The sequence below is a fragment of the Contarinia nasturtii genome, unplaced genomic scaffold (assembly GCF_009176525.2).
Source record: "Contarinia nasturtii isolate CC-2019 unplaced genomic scaffold, AAFC_CNas_1.1 Cnas_scaffold_805, whole genome shotgun sequence".
Classification (NCBI taxonomy): domain Eukaryota; kingdom Metazoa; phylum Arthropoda; class Insecta; order Diptera; family Cecidomyiidae; genus Contarinia; species Contarinia nasturtii.
This window is the reverse complement of record NW_022198152.1, coordinates 1-6,483: the sequence shown is the minus strand read 5'-3', so window position 1 is coordinate 6,483 and position 6,483 is coordinate 1. Positions and strand designations below refer to the sequence as shown.

The 6,483-nt window shown below is 34.8% G+C and overlaps 1 long non-coding RNA gene across 1 annotated transcript; it reads left to right on the top strand.

Annotated features, from left to right (window-relative positions):
• Positions 1–517, top strand: LOC116341838. The gene is made up of 3 exons (XR_004201201.1): positions 1–14; positions 91–159; positions 266–517. It is a non-coding gene; the product is annotated as an uncharacterized LOC116341838 (long non-coding RNA).
• The last annotated feature ends 5,966 nt before the right edge of the window (positions 518–6,483 follow it).

The following is a 6,483-nucleotide window of genomic DNA, read 5'->3' as shown; positions in this document are numbered from 1 at the left end:
AGCTGTCAATGTTGGTAATCATCGACCGTTGTAATGCTTAAACAATTTTGTCAAACATTTCAATGTTTTGAATTTTTTCTTTTCCATTAGATGGCGTTACATGATCATATTCACATTGTTCTTGAGCCAATTGAGCTCATTTTTTTATATCTTTTGCATGTAAGTATATCGAATTTCTTTTCTTATTCTAATTATAATACTGAAAAGTTTATATTTCAATCGGAATGTTTATAAAAAAAAAATGAAAAAAATATTAATTTAATAGGATGACATCTATTACATGGAAAGCTATAGCAAGCAAAATATGAAAAAAATGATCATCATTCTGTGAAATGTGTATTGATAATAATGATTGTACAACTTAAAAGAGCCACATTGAAATCTATTAGATGGAAAAGAGTTAGAAAATAAAAAAATAAAATTAGGAAAAAAACTTGACTTTCTCGAAAAAAGAAAAGGGTTTCGGCTGAGTTATTTTCTTTTTTTTCTTTTTTTGAATGATGAAAGGAAACGTTAATAAAACTCATTCACATTAAATATATGGATTGTTTTCGTGTAAGAATCAGACATTAGGTTTGAGCTATGGATATAGCGGCTGCTATTTCATAGCTGCTATTCATAGGCGCTATTTATCTCGTTTTAATGCATTTATGCATATTGTGTGTTATTTTCTACATCTCTCTTGTACTCACATTCAAATGTACAAAAGAATAGTAGGCTATGATATTCCTACTCGGTGTTACACACAGCACACGAATTAAATAGCGCCTATGAATAGCACCTATAAAATAGCAGCCGCTATATGCATAGCTCGAGCCTAATGTCTGGTAAGAATGAGTTTTCAAGTTTAAAAAGTTCCCTATAACAACTTTTATACCTTTTCAAAGTGTGAGTCATAGGAGCAAACCATTGACAATATTGGCAGAGATAAACTTTTCCATTTGGAATCGATTAGCATAACAGATGCATAATGATGCATTACACAAAATTGGGATAAAAAATAACACGAATTAATAAATATGTATTAAATAATGCAAATATTCATTTTCATGAAAACGCTTTAGTTGAAAATGTGGAGAATTCTTTATTTCTGCGGAGAACTGTTCTTTAGAATTTGAGAAAGAGAAAGAGAAAGAGAAAGATAGAGAGGAGTGCGCGATCCAACCAATAAAATGTCAATATAAATCATGTAATCAAATAGAAAATTGTCATCTGCTCAACGAGAGTCTCCATACGGTTGTTTTGGACTTTTTGTTTATTTATTTATTTATTTATTTATTTATACACCGTCTGATCACAGACTGAATTTATCACAAAATTTGTACAATATCGTTCACAATGAAACACCACCCGATCGTATACCCAGCCACCAGCCTTCTCGACTTCGGAGCAGCAGATATCGACTGTGTTCACTGTTTTAATTTCTATATAATACATATAAATTAAAAGTTAAATTTTTCACCGATCAAAAATCGCATTTTCCAATTTGACAATATTGTTTCTAAAGATGTGTCTTGATGCCGATTCTAAAAATGTTTCTCTTATCAAGTTAAAGTTTCTACAAGCTACGTAAAACGGCTGATTATGTGCATAATCCGATGAAAATGCCCTAACTCTAATCAGTTCTGTACTTCTTAAATTTCTTTGGTTTTCGTCATATTGCAGTCTTGTATATACAATTTTATTTCTAAGTGAACTAGACACTATTTTACCCAAAAGGAGATCATAAATTAAAAATACAGAGGCATTTATACGCCGTCTCCAAAGCGGTTGAATATTTAAAACATCACATCTAAATTGATACGGTGGTAGCACAAAATTTTCATCTCTTTGGTAAATAAATCTCAATGCCCATATCACAAAATCTTTCTGGATTGATTCTATTCTATTGGAATGGATACGGTGATATGGTTGCCATACAATACTCGCATACTCTAATTTTGATCTGACTAGTGAACAATACAATATTTTAGCAGATTCAATTGTAAACTTATTCTTCAATGTGCGTTTGATGAAACCAATTGCCCCATGTGCACTGGCTGTAATCGCGTCGATGTGATTGACAAATGTTAGCTTCGTGTCGAATACAACTCCCAGATCCTTGTGTAAATTGATCCGTTCAAATGTATGTTGGCCGTTGTTGATCGAATAATCGTAGGTAACTATGTTTCCGCTTTTCGAATATGTCATAACGAAACACTTCTTCAGGTTCAAATGCAAGCTATTTTCAGTACACCAGTCGCTCAATTGATTAATGGCATTCTGAAAAATGATGGCATCAATGGGCGATTGTATGGTGCGGATCAATTTCAAATCATCTGCAAATAATAAAACAAGTGCATTTGACACGATTTCGACAATGTCGTTAATAAAAACAATGAAGAGACATGGTCCCAAAATACTTCCCGCTGGTACTCCAGAAGATACAGTGAAAGTTCGTGACTTTCGTTCACCGATTCCAACAAACTGTGTCCGATCTTTCAAATATCCATGGAACCATTTGACGAGCCGTCGGCCGAATCCAAATTTCACTAGTTTCTGCAACAATTTCATATGGTTCACACGATCGAATGCCTTTTCGAAATCAGTATATAGCACATCCGTTTGACATTTTTTGATCATAGAATCGATCGTAAAATTCACCATCTGTAACAAATTTGTCGATGTTGATCTATTTTTCACAAATCCATGTTGATTGTGGCAGATTTTCGAATTAACAAATGTGCTGATTTTGTTATACACAACAATTTCGAAAAGTTTGGCTATTGTCGGTATTATAACTACTGGCCTGTAGTTCGACGCGTTGCTCTTTTTCCCAGACTTGTATATTGGCACAATTCTTGAATTTTTCAATGTTGCCGGAACACATCCTTGATGTAGTGATTTACAGAATAAGGCTGTGAATGGTTTCGACAATGTGTGCGCGCAATTTTTCAACAGTTTCGGTGAAATACCATACGGGCCGGCTCCCTTATTCACGTTGACCGATTGCAATGCCTCCAACACATCGACTTCAGATATGTCAATGTCAAATGATACGTCTTCGCATTCACCTAACAATTGATCCAAGTTGATAATGTCGCTTCGTGTGTACTGATTTTCGAAAAAATCAGCAAATAATTCGGCTTTCGATGTGTCAGTGTCCGCAATTTCATTGTTGTATTCAACAATAGCCGGAATATTGCTTCTTTTTCTTCTGTCGTTCACAAATCTCCAAAAATGTTTTGGATTTGCTCTGATTTGCGATTGTATACGGCTGATATACGACTTGAAAATCTGGCCCTGCAATTGCATGAACGAATCGGTAATGGCATTGTATTCGTCAAAGTTGCCAGATTCCCTTGCACGTTTGTATGCCTTTCTTCTGACATTTTTCAGGTGCTTCAATGGTTTATTGTACCACGGTGGATCAGTGTTTTTTTGTACGGTGATTTTCGGAACAAAATAATCGATCGCCTCGTGTAGAACATGTCCAAAAGCTTGGAATGCATTCTCGAGGTCATCCATTCGATTCATTTCTGCCAAAGTGTCATTCGCATCGAAGAATGCATTCATTGCAACGAAATCCGCCGAATTGTATGCATATATTTCCGATGTGGGCTCATTTCCATCAATTGTCACTTCGACTTCAATTGCCTTGTGCCAGATGTCGGATTTTATCAATGGTCGTGTTGATTCAATTAACGACATCTCATAGAATTTGTTTGTGAAAACCAAATCCAAAACATTTCCGGCTGGATTCACGATATTTGACAGTTGATGAAAACCACAGTCGAACATTGTGTCGAAAACAGCAATGCCTCCTTCTGTCGATACATTCATTGGCAAGTAATAGTCACCATCATCGGCTTTGATCCATTTGACACCGGGCTGATTAAAATCACCGCACACAATAACGATGTCATTTTCATTGTACGAGATCAGTTTCACAATCTCAGCAAATTCCAAGAATTTTGCTGTCTCGTGCACCGACCGAATGTACACCGCAAACACAAAAACATTGCACGACTGGAACGAAATTTTTACACATACATGTTCAAGTGCACTGTTCTCCGATAGAGTCACTTTCTCGCTGTTGAATATGCAATCCACTGCAACCAAAACACCTCCACCGTCTGTTCTGTCACTTGTCAGTTCTGATCGATCGCCACGATACACATTATACCTCTTTCCGAAATGTTCAATGTCTGTGATGCATTTTTGTAGCCAAGTTTCGAAAAAAGAAATTATTTGAAAGGGACACGATTTTGGTGATAATCGTATCTCATCGACTTTGTCGCGAATAGAATGTGTGTTTTGAATATACACATTCAATTTTGTTTGGTTCGGAGCTGAATTTTCATTTTGATGCGATGTTTTTAATTGCTCAAAGTCTATTACGGTGTTGTTTTCGGTGACATTTGTTGCTGTGATTTGATATTGTTTGTCGGTGATTTTTGTTCGGTTGTTTCCATTTTGTCGGGTGTCATTTTTCGATTCTCGTTTGGTGGTAAAGCCGGAAAGAAATCACCAAAAGTTAGGCTTTGCAAAAACTCACGCACCATAATATCTTCTGGCCAAACATCCGGATTCATTAAAACATCAAAGTCCTCGGTGTTCGTTTCAATTTTGAAAGACACGAATCTTAAACTGGACAAATCACGGTCTTTTTTCACTAATTTGTGGACATTCATTCGGTTTTTATCATTAATCGTCGTGTTTTCCTTAATTAACTCAATAATTTGTTCACTTGTCACTTCTGGGCGGAATCTTGACACCCAAACGGCCTTTTCAAATTTTGGCTTCGAATCATGATTCTTTGGTGCCACTGTTAATGCACATGGACCCAATTTTGTTCCAGTTTTAACTGACGGCGAATTTGGTTTTTGCACCGGTACATTATCACTTCGTTTACGTTTAGCCGATTTTTGTATTGCATTATTATTACGAAGAGCATTGGCAAAAGAAAGTTTCGGTGTTGACGGTGATTGAAAATCAGGTAAATTCACTTTATTCGGTGCATTTGGTGTTGGACCATTACGGGTTAAAAGTGGCGGCCGGTTGGCTTTACCTACTAACACGTCGGTTGCTTTGTATATCTTTTGTGTGTCATCGTGAATGTCGGTAGTTTTGCATTTTACTTCCATAATCATGGATTTTATTTCGGCCAATTCGGTGATAACGGATGTAATTTCAACGTTTTCGGTCGATTGACGCGATTTGGACGACGAACGACTGTTTTTCGGCACTTTCAATATTTTTTTCAAATCGGTCTTTGACAGTTCGTTCTCACAACAAACAAATGCACACGACGGTAAAAATGCGAAAAGTGAGCCGCCGTTTGACAATGACACTTTTACAATTTCGTTGTTGTCGATGCTTTCATGATTTGCAAGACCAAAACATTTCATGAAACACAATTTTCCGCATTTTATACACTTGATTTTCGGTCCCGCTGGGCAATCGTCATTACTACATTGATGTTGTGGTGTCATTTTGACACAATACAACAACAAATACACTACGAAAAAAATATGCAGAGTCACTTTCTCCAAATCAATAAAAATCTTTACTAAATTCACTGTACTCGATTGTCTATAGATGCACAGCACTTTAATGTTCAATTTAATCAATTTTGTAATAAAAAATATTACAGTTTTATTGTGTGGATTTTGAAATTGATAAGTTCTAATCATATATATGGTTTTAATATAAACTGACTAATATAAAGTGAAAAATGTATTTTGCGACAAAAAAGATATGTTATAAAACGTTCCATGAATGGCGTTCAATTTATTAAATGCTAGAAATTTTCATACAAAATCTGAACACTTGTGTTTCGAGAAAAAAAGAAAATGTTCGGAACAAAAAAAAAACTTTTTGAGGTTATAGCTAAATATTTCACATACAAATCAACCGTTATTCACCGTCTTTTCGGTATTCTTCAATGAAAATTGGTGTTTCACCACTATTTTTTCGAAAAAGAGGACATCTTATAACATATCTTCTTAGTCTCAACGAAAATACATTTCGAAAGATTGCATAAATTGTGGATTTGTAAGAAGAATTTTTCAAGTGTTTGTCTGTGTGAATATAACATTGTTTCTATTCCACAAAAAATTGTGTAGAACATTTTTTTAAACATAAAGGCCGATCATGTCTTAGAATAATTGTTCTTTTTCTCTTTCGCAATAAAAAAACATAAAATCCTTCACAAAATAAATGATTTTTATTTTTTTCAATTTTGGATTTCAATTTTTCGATTGAACTGACTGAAGTCGAATTTTGCTTCTTTGTGTATGTGTGTTCTTGAAAAAAAAAACGAAAATAATAAACAGGCACAAATTACAACTGTTATGGTCTGTATAAATTTCGTGTTCGCAATGAATTATAAAAAAAAGGAATAAAAACAGGAACAGTTGGCAGAAAATGCGAGACGAGATAAAGATATATCAAGCGAAATGAATGTAAAATTCTTTAAAAATCACGATCTTTTCTCGCTGA